This window comes from Panthera pardus, unplaced genomic scaffold, assembly GCF_024362965.1.
Source record: "Panthera pardus isolate Hobbes unplaced genomic scaffold, ASM2436296v1 HiC_scaffold_2, whole genome shotgun sequence".
NCBI lineage: Eukaryota > Metazoa > Chordata > Mammalia > Carnivora > Felidae > Panthera > Panthera pardus.
The window spans coordinates 22978680-22992329 of NW_026526765.1; the positions used below are offsets into that span (position 1 = coordinate 22978680).

Sequence of the window (13650 nt, forward strand, 5' to 3'; positions counted from 1 at the left end):
TGACTTTTTTGCAAATTTAGAAAATAATATGAATGAATCATAATAAAAAGTCCTCTATATTCTGTTAAAGCATTATTCATATTTGGGGATTGAATGAATGTTGGGTGTGATTATTTTATAAAATGCTCTGCAAGGTTACATGTTAAGTCTTGGAAATTTAAGAATATTTCTACTTTATAATTAAACACTTCAAAGTGGTAGGAAATCACTAAAGAAAGCAACTTATCCTTTTTTTAAAATTAAATTTAATTTAATTACTATTTTTTTTATATATGTATATAGTTTATTGTCAAGTTAGCTAACTTACAGCGTATACAGTGTGCTCTTGGCTTCGGGAGTAGATTCCCATGATTCATCGCTTACATACAACACCCAGTGCTCATCCCAGCAAGTGCCCTCCTCCAATGCCCATCACCCATTTACCCCCTTCCCTACCACCCCATCAACCCTCAGCTTGGTCTCTGTATTTAGAGTCTCTTATGGTTCGCCTCCCTCTCAGTTTGAAACTATTTTTCCCCTTCCCTTTCCCCATGGTCTTCTGTTAAGTTTCTCGTGTCACATATGAGTGAAAGCATATGATATCTATCTTTCTTTGTCTGACTGAAACAAGGACGCTGCTTCCCCTCTCCCACTCCATCTGCCCTGACAAATTCCACAAAGTAAAACGATGAAGCCACAAAAAAGGAACGTTTCGGGTCATGTCTTCACAAAATGTGGCATATCGTTTCACTGATGTGCAAACAGCAATATCAAATTCCATTCATGCCAAAGTGGCCTTTTTAAATAATTTTAAACAATATGCTTCTAATCCTTTTAAATGGCACATTTCATTTAATAACTGCCTGGAATACTTCTCTCTTAGTTACTAAAACTCCAAAAAACAAAGACTTTTTTTTTACTCATCCTCATTAGAATATCTCATATGTAAGATTTTTGATTGATTCATTTTTGCTTTTGTTTATACTTTTTGCACAAAGTTTCTGTTATCAAACTTATTTTCTCTTAGTTTCAAGTAATTTTACTATATTTTTCAATTGTAAGATTCCTCGAAATAATAGAAGAGGTAGAATTTCCCCTAGGACTGAAAGACTATCAAAGTAGGGCCTCTAGTTCAGTTAGTTCAGTTAGGAAGCATTGTACAAAATTTAGTTTAAAATGTCTGAGGTGTCTGAAGCTTTATCTGCTATTTGCACATGTGGTATCTATGCAAATTTCTCTGAGCAGATGTTGAGAAAGTAGCAACATTCTTTTCAATAGGATCATTCAGAAGTTCAGTCTGGTCTTTGTAAATATAATCCAACATAAATGATGCATAGAGTCCTAGCTCTGTCCCTTATGTGCTGCAGTCAGATCAAACAGCCCTTGGGACAAGACATCTGGAAGTATGTGCCACTGTATTTGACTAAGCTTCCTCCTAGATTCCACCGTAAATTTGCCATGTATTCCAAGGAATTCAGCAGAGCGTGCACACACACACAAACCCAGAGCTAGAATGAAGAATACCTTATATTGTAATATTGTGCATGTCATGTTATTATGTTATGTCATATTATATACAATAAACAAATCTATATTTACATATATTTTAATGTATGGTGATATACTTCTGTTTGGTGAATTGCACATACATGCATAGTTTAGATATGACACTAATTTTCTATTTTATATGATTTCCTATTCAGACCATAAAGTAAAATATTTACTGTGGAATTCTAACATATGAGCCATGTTACCAAATGTTTATAATATTGAAAAGTTAGGGACACCTGGTTGTCTCCATTAGTAGAGTATCTGACTCCTGATTTTGGTTCAGGTCATGATCTCAGGGTCATGGGATTGAGCCCTGTATCAGGCTCCATGGTGTACATGGGATCCTGCCTGAGATTTCTCTCTCTCTCTCTCTCTCTCTCTCTCTCTTCCCCTCTGTCCATCTCCCCCACTATCTCTCTGTAAAGTAAAATTTTAAAAAAATCAAATATTGAAAGCTATTTATCAAATTCACAAAATAACAAGAATTTCTGTTGCTGTATTTTAGATGCTTGATTTTTTTTATTTTTTCCTTTAAATTTTATAAAGCTTCATCTGTCAATCAGAAATAGCAATTAAATGTATCCTTACATAGATATATTTGGATAGACGTTACCAGTGTTCACTACTATTGTGTTTCCTTTCAATTTGGATGATGTACGGGGGTTTACTTCCCAACATCATTTTAGTTAGCAGAACTGCTATGGATAGAATGTTTGTGTCCCTCCAAAATTCATATGTTGTGGGGACTCTGGGAAGTAGTTAGGTCATGAGAGTGGAGCTCTTAGGAATAGGATTAGTGTCCTTATAAGAATCAAAGGAACTCTTCCCTTATGTCTTTGGAGAGGTTAAGAGCAAGGGAAGCAATCACTGAGGCTGGCAGAGTGTTTTAATGTAATGCTGTGAACAAAATATTTACCAATTTTGTTGTCTGATCAAGTTGCAAGACTCATATAGAACTACTAAAACTAGGGGCGCCTGGGTGGCGCAGTCGGTTAAGCGTCCGACTTCAGCCAGGTCACGATCTCGCGGTCTGTTAGTTCGAGCCCCGCGTCAGGCTCTGGGCTGATGGCTCGGAGCCTGGAGCCTGTTTCTGATTCTGTGTCTCCCTCTCTCTCTGCCCCTCCCCCGTTCATGCTCTGTCTCTCTCTGTCCCAAAAATAAATTAAAAAAAAAAAAACAAAAAAAAAAAAAACCAAAAACGTTGGAAAAAAAAAAAGAACTACTAAAACTAAAACTTTAGAGATAGATTCTGGAAAACAGAAGTTGAGGTGGAAAAAATGCTGGTCGCTATTGGCTGCATCTGACAAAATATTACAAGAAAGAGATGACCTCGGGGGGGGGGGGAATGGTACAATTTGCAAACAGAAAGCAAAGGAAGTAAAGACAGGTTACACAGGTGACTACTTTTAGTCTCCATAAGATAAAAGGTTTAAGTGAGGTTTGAATGAAAAATACTTCAGGGGCGCCTGGGAGACTCAGTCGGTTAAGCATCTAACTTCAGCTCAGGTCATGATCTCATGTTTGGTGAGTTCAAGCCCCACGTCCAGCTCTGTGCTGACAGCTCAGAGCCTGGAGTCTTCTTCAGATTCTGTCTCTCCCTTTCTCTGCCCCTCTTCTGTTCACTCTGTCTCTCTCTCTCTCAAAAGTAAATGAATATAAAAAAAAAATACTTCAGTCTAGTATACGCCTAAATTGCAAGGATTATTAGTCCAAGGACTGGTGCTAAATGAAATTGCTTGAATAAAAATACTTATGACAAAGTTTAGGTAAAGGGTATTATATTAGTTTCCTAAGGCTGTCATAACAAAATACTGCAAAGTGGCTTAAAACAAAGAATTTATTCTCCTACAGTTCTAGAGGCTAGAAGTCCAAAATCAACAAAGAATCAACAAGATTAGTGCCTTCTGGAAGCTCTGGGGGATACCATGTTCATGCTTGTCTCTCAGTTCGCAGGAGGATGACAATCCTTATCAAGTAGATTCGAAACTCCAATCTTTGCCTCTGTTTTCACATGCCATTATCTCTGTGTGTCTCTGGTCTCTTCTTCTAAGACCATCAGCGATTAGATTTTGGGCAAGTCCTGAATCTTAAGACCTCTTTTTGACTTACATCTTAATTCTATCTGCAATGACTCTATTTCCAATTGAAATCACACATTGATAATTATGAATTGAGCATACATTTTGGGGAGCGAGATTCAATCCACAACAGTGTATTATCTTCACATTGAAGCCCTATAGGCTCCAAGTAATTGCCATGAAGTTGAGAGAAAGCAATATGGGTTAAAAAGATGAGTAAATTGAGCTCATAATGATATCTAATACAGACTTTAGATGTGGCCATTGTGTGTGGAACTGAGTGGAAGCAAACGAATAGAACCCAACTAAGTTTTATTTATTTATTTTGTTTTTAAGACAAATGTTGTGGCAGATTAATTAAAAATACACTTTTATTTTCCTTATAAATTATTGGCCCTAGAAATTATAAGTCATGTAATCTTAGGTAGTTTAATTACTCTCCTATACTTCAGTCTTTGTGTCTTCAAAGTGAAAATAATCATAACGTATCACTCATATAGATTTTGAGGGCACTAAAAGCATTTAGAAATCTGAAGGAAGCCCTTAGAATAGTTCTTGACAAACAGTAAGATTTCAATAGATGCTGGCCATCCTTATTGTAGTATATTTATGACAAATTCAATCTGTAATTCTGTCTACACCTTTAAAAGTGAAGGTGAACAGGATGTGTTATGACAAACATATCTGACATACCAGAAGCTCATCATATTGAAGTTGATTTCTCACAAAAAATCTGTGTTACATCCAAATATTTGGAGGCCATATTTATGGTAGGCATTGGAAATACACCATCCTTGGAAGCTGCATTCTTTTCTCAGTCCTCTTAGAATCCTGAGCATTTACATCTCATGGTTTTCATGGAGAAACAAGTGTAGTAGTCAGTTACTGCTGTGTAACAAATAACACTAATTATTTGTGGGGTAAAACAATTATTTTGCCTAGGATTCTGTTGCTTGGCAATTTAATCTGGGATTAGTTTAATCTATTTTCCTGGTGTTGGCTAATTTGAGCTGAGAGTCCTCAAGCTTCTACAGTGTTTCAGATGGGTTGGCAAAGGGATAACCGGTTTTGGTTGATCTCAGCTACAATTCCTCTTCTCTGCTCCATGCCTCTCTTAGGCTGGCCTGAGCATATTCCATTGCAAAACCAGATTCAATCACATTTCTGTTACTAAAGAAGAATTCAGTGAATGAGGAAGTAGACACCACCTATGGATTGGAAAGACTGGAAAGTCACATCTAACTTCCAAAGTTAGTAGTAACAAAGACCCTAACTAGTAACAAAAATAGGCATTGCTTGAACCAGAAAACAAATCGGGAAAATTCTGATAGCTAATAGCTAATAGAATAGCTAATAGAATAGATGAAGCCAATAGAATAAAAGAAGATATTTTAGAATTAAGAATGATAATTGTTTGCGGTCCTTTATATATGGCTCTAAAATTCATCCTGCCTTCTTGTTCTTAAATATCTTATTTGTTTTGTGTTACTGCTTTAATAAACTATCAGAAAATTCTTGTGTTAAAAATAATGCAAATGTATTACTTTATAACGTTGGAATTTAGAACGTTTAAGATCAAGGTATTGGCAAAGTTATTTCCCTTCTAGATTTTCTGGGGGAAGAATCAATCTTCTTGTTTTATGCGGTTTTTAGAAGCCGCCCACATTCCCTGGCTCATGCCCCTTATCATCCACCTCTGCTTCTTCTCTTTTTCTCACTCCTACCCTCCCGACTTCCCCTTAGGATTATGCTGGGCCTACTCCAATAATCTAGAATAATCTCTCCATTGCAAAGTCTTAGTTTAATTAGATATGCCATGTCCCGTTAGCCACTTTAGGGAATATAATCACAGGTTTCAAAGACCAGGGTGCAAATTTTGGAGGCGGGGGGGGGGGGGCGCGGGGGGTATTGGGTAGTAATATTCTACTTACTAAAAATACTACATCATTGGGTCTTTAGACAAACAGGCTGAGGTGCAGATAGCCTTAAATAGCTGCACATATTCTATTTATGGTTCTTAGACGCTTCTAGTACCTTTGTGCTATGCTAGTGTTACATATGTGCACAAACTGAAAGAAGTCCTATACGGGTAAATTTTTTTTAAATTGTAAAGTCCATCACTTGCCTTTGCCTTATACATTTCTAGTTATTTTTATGGAAATGTTAATTTTATTTTTTTTCCGGCTTCACTGAAATGTAATTGATATATGGTGGTGTGCAAGTTTTTGTTATACAATGTGTTGATTTGATATACTCATATATTGAAATGAGTACCACCATAACATTAGCTAACACCTGCATCATACGGCATAATTACCATTTAACTTGGTGAGAATATTGAAGATCTACTTTCTTAGCAACTTTCAAGTGTATACTACAGTGCTATTAACTGTAATCATTACGTTGTGCATTAGATTCCTGGAGAAAATTCCAATTTTAATCATTTTAATATTCAAAATAGAAAATGGTGTGTGATACAAAATTGAAAAACATCATTTAAAGATGGAAATAAAATATTGAATATATTCTAACACATTTCCTTAACCCCATTTGAAAAATCCCAAACTAGGAAAAGATAAAATATATTGCTTAATTGTGGTGTTCTCAAAAAATGCTATTACCTTTTAGAGAGAACTCTTAGGAATGCGTGCTTTAAATTTGCCTTCACTGTCCCAATCTTGATTATAGAAAATAAGATTATGTGATGAAGAACTTTTGAGGTTAAAAATAATTTTTAAAACTTTTGATAACTTTTCCTTCATATAAATTATCCAAGGCATTTAGAAATAAAAGAGAAAAGTTTAGTAAGTCTTTGTCAAATCACTGTATGTTTCCTATCACCTGATTATAAGACACTCTTGGATTTCAAAGTTTTTGTTTCTCTAGTTTTTTTTTCCAGATTAAGAGTCATCAGTACTACCATGTGGTTAATCTAAGACAAAAATGAGCTAAATTTTCTGTGATGTGTTAATAAAAGTCACTCTGAAACATGAATTGTGCAGACTAAGGGTTTATTCATCTTGTAGGAAGAAAATAAAAGCTTTTTCTTTCTTGTTTTTCTCAACTCTAAACCATGTTTTACATCAGGTAACATCTGAGGCTACAGAGAAAAACAACAGGTTGGTGCACTTTCTAAATACAGGAATTGTTTTTCTTTGTTTTGTTTTTAAATGCCAACTTCATATATGCGCAGTAAGAGTTATATGTATTAATACAGTGAAACATTTCATCTAATGAACAGTTTCACCTTTTTCATAGCTGCCCTTTATCTAGCACACTCTACCCTGTGGGAATTGGGCCAATTGTTTCTATTTTTTTTTTTTAATTTTTTAAAATGTTTTCTTTCTTTCCTTCTTTGAGACAGAGAGAGACAGAGCATGAGCAGGGGAGGGGCAGAGAGAGAGGGAGACACAGAAACCAAAGCAGGCTCCAGGCTCCGAGCTGTCAGCACAGAGCCCGTCGCGGGGCTCGAACACACAAACCGCGAGATCATGACCTGAGCGGAAGTCGGACGCTTAACCGACTGAGCCACACAGGCACCCCTTCTTTTTTTTTTTTTAAATTTTTTAAATTATTTTTAATTATTTATTTATTTTTTATTTTTTTTGTTTTTATTTTTTTTTATTTTACAATTGTCTCTTAATGTAGGTAACACATGTGACATTTTTCATTGCCCATGTTGCCTTCATTTTAACTTTTCCTTGAAAAAGGACATATGTAAATCCTAACATATATATTGCATTAAATATGAAATATACTATCAACAGAATCTACTCTCACTATTCAACTATCATTGCGTTGCCCATCTTACTTTCTAGAAAAATCAAATATAAACTTTGCTAAGAAGGGTGAGTTTCCTGAATCATTATCATCTAATATGTCAGTGAAGGGATGAAAAATGGGACCGGTCACCGCGGTATATGCTTCTCTTTTAGTGGGTAAGATCTTTTAGCCAAATTTAGGTCATGATTTGCAAGTAAATATTCTATTTCTCACAGAATCAAGGGGGGAAATGTAAACTTCCTTGCTCTGATTTGAGGGCCCCAGCTGGACCCAGCTGCATGCAGGCAGACCCAAGATGGTGTGCCTGGGATGCCTGCAGAGAGAGCTGCTCCAGCTCGAGTCCTGTTCACCTCTCGCCGCCCCTTGTGCCCATCGCCTGTGGCCGGATCTGTGAATGATGCAGGGTATCATCTGCTGGCAGGGGGCTACCCCTCCATCTGCACCAGGTGGTGGTGACTGAGGAGGTGATGGTCACCCCCCCACACATACACACATGCCCCCCATCAGGCTGGATAATGGGGCAAACTACGCAGGGCAATTCAACCAGAACTACCAACATGTCAGGAACATTCAGAGGAACCAAAGTGCCCAGCTTGTACTCTGAGAGCCTCTAGTACTCCCTGGGGGTTTTAGGTAGCCCTCTTCATCCAGCAGCCCGTTCCTCCATGTGGATGTACCTGTACCTTGGAGGAAACCCACACTCAGGGTCCCCAGTGTCAGGCCAGCCTATGTTGTCCCCTGGACAACTGCCAATGCCACCTCCTGGACAGCAACAACAGCTGCCCAAGATACCTGCGCCTCCACTGTGCCTCAAGCACACTCTGAAAACCAAGGCACCATCACATATGCTCCTGTCTTTCACCTCCTAAGAGATGATGAGGTCCTGTGGGAGGCTGGGAAAGGCTGCCGGCTTGAGGAGCCGGCCTTCACAGGCTGCCCGGAGCGTTGCTCCAACAAGTGATGGCAGAAGGTCTTCAAGTCCTTCCCGATGGCCCCAAAATTGGATCAAAGATCTGAAATCTGAACTGTCAGGAAACTTTGCGAAGGCAGCTTGGCTCTGATGAAAACCCCATGGTCTTTGAGGTTTGTGAGGGAAGGGAAGCCATCGAGAAGGCCCACGCCACCGGAGCCTGCCCGATTGAAATCCGCACATCCCGTGGCAGTGAGCACACCCGGGAAGTGAGCGGAGCCCACAGAACAGAATTGAAAACGACCTTGGAGGAGGCTATTCCAGACAAGTCAGGACACCTCCAGAGGCCCCTCATCACTCTCTGCCAGGAAAACCGGGACATAAGGGCTACAGTGGGCATGCCATGCACCCAGAGACATGCGGAGCAGGTGTAAGTGGCTGGGGAGAGCCGCCTGGGGACACAGGAGTCCAAATCAGCACAGTTCTGTGCTTGCAGAGCCAGCCCCACCTGGTATCGTTTTTTTGGTTTTTTTTTTAATTTTTTAAAAATTTTTTTTTAAGTTTATTTATTTTTGAGACAGAGAGAGACAGAGCGTGAATGGGGGAGGGGCAGAGAGAGAGGGAGGCACAGAATCAGAAGCAGTCTCCAGGATCTGAGCCATCAGCCCAGAGCCCTACGTGGGGCTCGAACTCACGGACCGCGAGATCGTGACCTGAGCTGAAGTCGGACGCTTAACCGACTGAGCCACCCAGGCGCCCCAGGTTTTCAATGAGTATCAGGGAAGGGCAGGTGCGGACACTAAGAGCATCTGCAGGGAGATGTCTGGGAACCCGAAGCAAGCAACCCTGGCGGTGGGGAAATGTCTCGGTAATGCGCCAGCCTGTTTTTGCTGAAAGGCCTGTGGGAAATCAAATAGCTCTGTCCTGGGTTAAGAGATTATAGGGAACACATTGCAAAGCAGAGCACTGTTTTCTGGCCTTGCTGAAAACAGCGGCCATGCTTTGCTTATCTAGTTAATGTACATCTAGGGGCACTCACTTGCCTTATCTGGTTAATGTATATCTAGGGGTTAGGTCCTGCCTGTGCTCATAAATCCCTTAGACCATGTTATCTCATGGAATATTTTACCCTGTTTTAACTTGTTTTTCTGCACGTTTTCTATATATTCTTATCGGCACGTGGCTCACTGAGTATCGTGCAAGACTTCCCTGAGCCTCCCTCTCACCTCTCTTGACTTGCACGGAGTCTTGAGTAATCCTTTCTGCCATCCTGGGCTTTACTGGACAAAGCCGAAAGCCGAACCCACACATGCCCAACAAGGCCATGAGGGGAGCAAGAACAAAAGACTGGGCCCTGAATGGCATCCTGGAGTCTTGCAGGGAGATTGACCACTCATCAGACATCAGATTGGAGAATAAGCGGCTGTATGGCAAGTTGCTCCTCCACGGCATTTTAGGAGACACTTCAGGGGATTACTGGAATATTCTGCTGAAGATCCGTGGTGGCAATGACTAAGCAGTGACAGGTGACTCGCTTCTATTCACCTGCTGGTAACAACCAGACCAGGAAAAGGCCAAAAAGATGTCTATGTGTTTCCCCAAAATCCACAGAATAGCCCTTGAGATGTCCCAGTGCAGACCATCCATTGAGCCATGGCTCTCCCCTCCTCCTGCCCCTCCTGATCCTATACACTGCTGGTGCTGAAGGACCTGGATCAGTCCCAAACTCTCTCAGGATGCGTTTTCCTCCCCAGGCTTCACAGCCTCTTGCTGCTAAAGTAGATGTTTAATTTACTCACTCATGCAGTCATTACCCTTTGCTTACGGCTGAGACACTTGGTTTTATTTTGGGCGTATAATTTTATATTTTATTTGGACACACACACTCATATGTAACTGCTAGTCAGATGCATATAAGTCTCTTTACTGCAGACTCATTTTGGGTGACAGAGGTTGGGTGTGGGAGCACCACGTCCTGAAGGAATAGTAAAAGGGAAGACCTTTAAGGGTTATCTTTGCATTTCTGGTGAGTATGTGTCATGAGCTTTGTTATTGTCATGTTCACTCCTTTCGAGAAAATAAAAGACAAAGAAAAGTTCAGAAAGTCATCTATTCCTTCTTCCATGAAAAACCAAGAGAACACGGTAATTTGTGTAATTTTGAGTGTTCCTTAAACATGAATGTCTATAGCCAAAAGCTGTTTTATAATTAAAGTCAGTCAGGTCTGGAGTGTTGGGGGCGGGGGACAGGTAAAACATATAATACATATGAAAATTTTATATTTTTAATTTAAAATATTTATGTATAGAAATCAGTACTCATGTTTATTAAAAAAACACACACAAAATAAATGGATCCGTATCAGACACCTTAGAATAGTGGTCATTGTACAGTAGAGAATTAGAAGAGAGGAATAGACTGTTCTCAGCCCCTGCTGCACCAAGGTCACTCTCTAAAGCCAGAACCACCACTAGCTCGCCAAGGCTTCAGGTGAAGGAGAAGCTGGGTGAATAAGGAGGTGTCTACACCATGCATGGCTCCTGCAAAGCTGACTGCCCACAAATCCACCGGTGGTAAGCCTCCAAGAAGCAACTGGCTACTAAGGCCACTTGCAAGAGTGCGCCCTCTACTGGAGGGGTGAAGAAACCTCATCGTTATAGGCCTGGTACTGGGAGGCTCTGTGAAATCAGACGTTATCAGAAGTCCCCCTGAACTTCTGCACTTCTAGGGTTCAGCTATTGATGCATTCCAGGAGGCAAGTGAGGCCTGTCTGGTGGGCCTTTTTGAGGACCCCAGCCTGTGTGCTAGCCATGCGAAATGTTACCAGTTGTGCTGAAAGCCATCCAGCTAGCACACTGCACGTGTAGAGAACGTGCTGAAAAATCCACTATGATGGAAAACATTTTATTCTTTTTTTAATTTTTTTTTCCATTTATTTATTTTTGAAAGACAGAGAGAGACAGAGCACACGTGGGGGAGGAGCAGAGAGAGAATGAGATACAGAATCCTAAGCAGGCTCCAGGCTCCAAGATGTCACCACTGAGCCCGACGTGGGGCTTGAACGGACAAACTGTGAGATCATGACCCGAGCCAAAGTCCGATACTTAACCCACTGAGCCACCCAGGTGCCCCAACATATTATTCTTAAAAAAAAAAAATTTCTCTTCTTCTTCTTGGTAGTTGTGAACATTAGGTGTTTCCCCCCATAGGGTCAAAATGCACCTAAGTATATGATTGCAAGTAGAAAAGTAGGGCACAGAAATTGGCAGTTTTTCCATTTTCATTTGTATGTGATTTTTTAATATAAATGCGGGGTCATAAAGCATTAATGCAAGTCAAACTGGTTCAGTGAACACGTTTCAGTAGTTCAACATTGTAACAATTATAAGTAAATCTGTTAAATTTATTCTGGGAAAAAAGAAGAAAGGAATAGAGATAAAAAGGAACAAAGAGAAATGAATAAAATGAGAGAGGTGTTGGGTGAAGGGGGTGAAAATGTGCAAACTTTTAGTTATAAATAAACCAGCCACAATTCTTAAGTAATTCTTTAGTATTATTGTGCATTTTACAAATTTATTTAGTTAGCCTTACACTTGATCGTTTCCCCCACCCCAGGTGCAAAATCCCAGTTTCAGAATAATTACCCACTAAGAATGAAATTTAAAAATCTAGCGCTACCAAAACAAAACAAAACAAAAAACATGGCACCAATATGTATCTCACTTATTTGTAAATACCTGTTGATTGTAGTGTTCTGATATTAATGACCCTAGAGTTTGTGTTATCTGTTTGATTACTATTTCCTTGTTTTCTCTTTCTGGAATATCCATTATAGGAATTTTACATCTACTGGTCTGCGTCTTCCTGTGTGTTCACTTTTCTTTCTTACACTCTATATCTTCTCATTTACTTCTACCTTTGGTGAGGGGAAGTTTTCATGAACTTTGCTATCCAGCCCTTCTATACATTTTTTTTTTTTTAATTTTAGCAACCATTTTCATTTTACAATTTTAGGAACCCCTTCTTGTTCCCTGATGGTCCCTATTGCCTATCATTATTTTTCCTTATTTCTTTAAATGATACCGTATCTTTTCAGATTTCTCTTATTAGTTGGCTTCCTGTCATGTTAAGTTGACTCATTGAGAATAATGGCATGTATTTTCTCTGCTGTTCTGTTGGTCTCCCTTTGAAGAGAATTTAGCTGTGCCCTGCCTACCTAAATTGTCTTTCAGATGTAGGGTCTGCAAGCCCTCTCTGTCCATCAGCCAGGCCCCTCGTTTAGGTAAAAATCAGTTTTTTACCTTTTTTTATACCTACTCGGCATAAAGACAAGGACATTGATGGGTCTCTCCTGAGAGGAAAGGCTACATCATTGTCTTGTCAGTGCAGTGGACTAGAACTTGTGTCTTTTAGTTTATCTGTCAATAAAATTCAGTTTGTATAAAGTCATCCATAAATTCTTCAGTCTGGTTTACTTACATTCCATCATTATCATTATGATTTTATTGCAACCTTTACTACTTTACTGTCATTTCACTGTGATTTTATGGGAGGGATACAGATAATAACAATAGCAAAACACACGCACACATGTCCCATATACAGCAAACATTTATACACAGACACACACCCATAGACACAGACACATACACACAATAGTGTATTAGTCAGTGTTTTCCAGAGAAATGGAACCAATAGGATGGATGGAGAGATGGACAGATACATAGATAAGGTAGATTTAGAGTTTTGTTATAAGGAATCGACTCATACAGTTATGAACGTCGACAAGTCCCAAGATCTGCAGGCTGCCAACGGCACACCCAGAAGAGCCAATGTGTGCTTCCAGTGTGAATCCAAAGGCCTGAGATGCAGGAGAGCTGATGATATAAGTTTCAGGCTGAAAGGTGGCAGATCCAACCACAAGAAGAGCCAAAATTTCAGTTTGAATCTGAAGCCAGAAAAGACCAATGCATCAGCTCATATCAGTCAGGCAGAAAGGGGTTCCTCTCACTCAGATTGTTTGTCCTACTTGGGTCTTCCGTGGGTTGGATGAGACCCACTCACAATAGGAAGGGAAATCGGCCTTTTTCAGTCTACCAGTTCAAATGTTAATTAATCTCATCCAGAAACTTCTTCGCAGACACACCCAGAATATGTTCAGTCAAATGTCTGGAGATATCGTTATTATATATTTCATAGTATATTATGTTTTATAAATATATGGTGGATTCTTGTTATTTACAGTATTACGTTCTAGAATGTCACTGCAAACAGGAATTGGTGAACACCGAATCTTTTCCCCTGGGGAAAATACAAGGTTAAGTTTCAGTGACCTCTAGTCCGAACATT

The 13650-nt window shown here is 39.6% G+C and overlaps 1 pseudogene; it reads left to right on the plus strand.

The window, feature by feature from the left end:
- The window catches only part of LOC128778373 (annexin A11-like), a 124689-nt pseudogene extending 114872 nt beyond the window's left edge, over nt 1-9817 (plus strand).
- Nucleotides 9818-13650: the final 3833 nt, after the last annotated feature.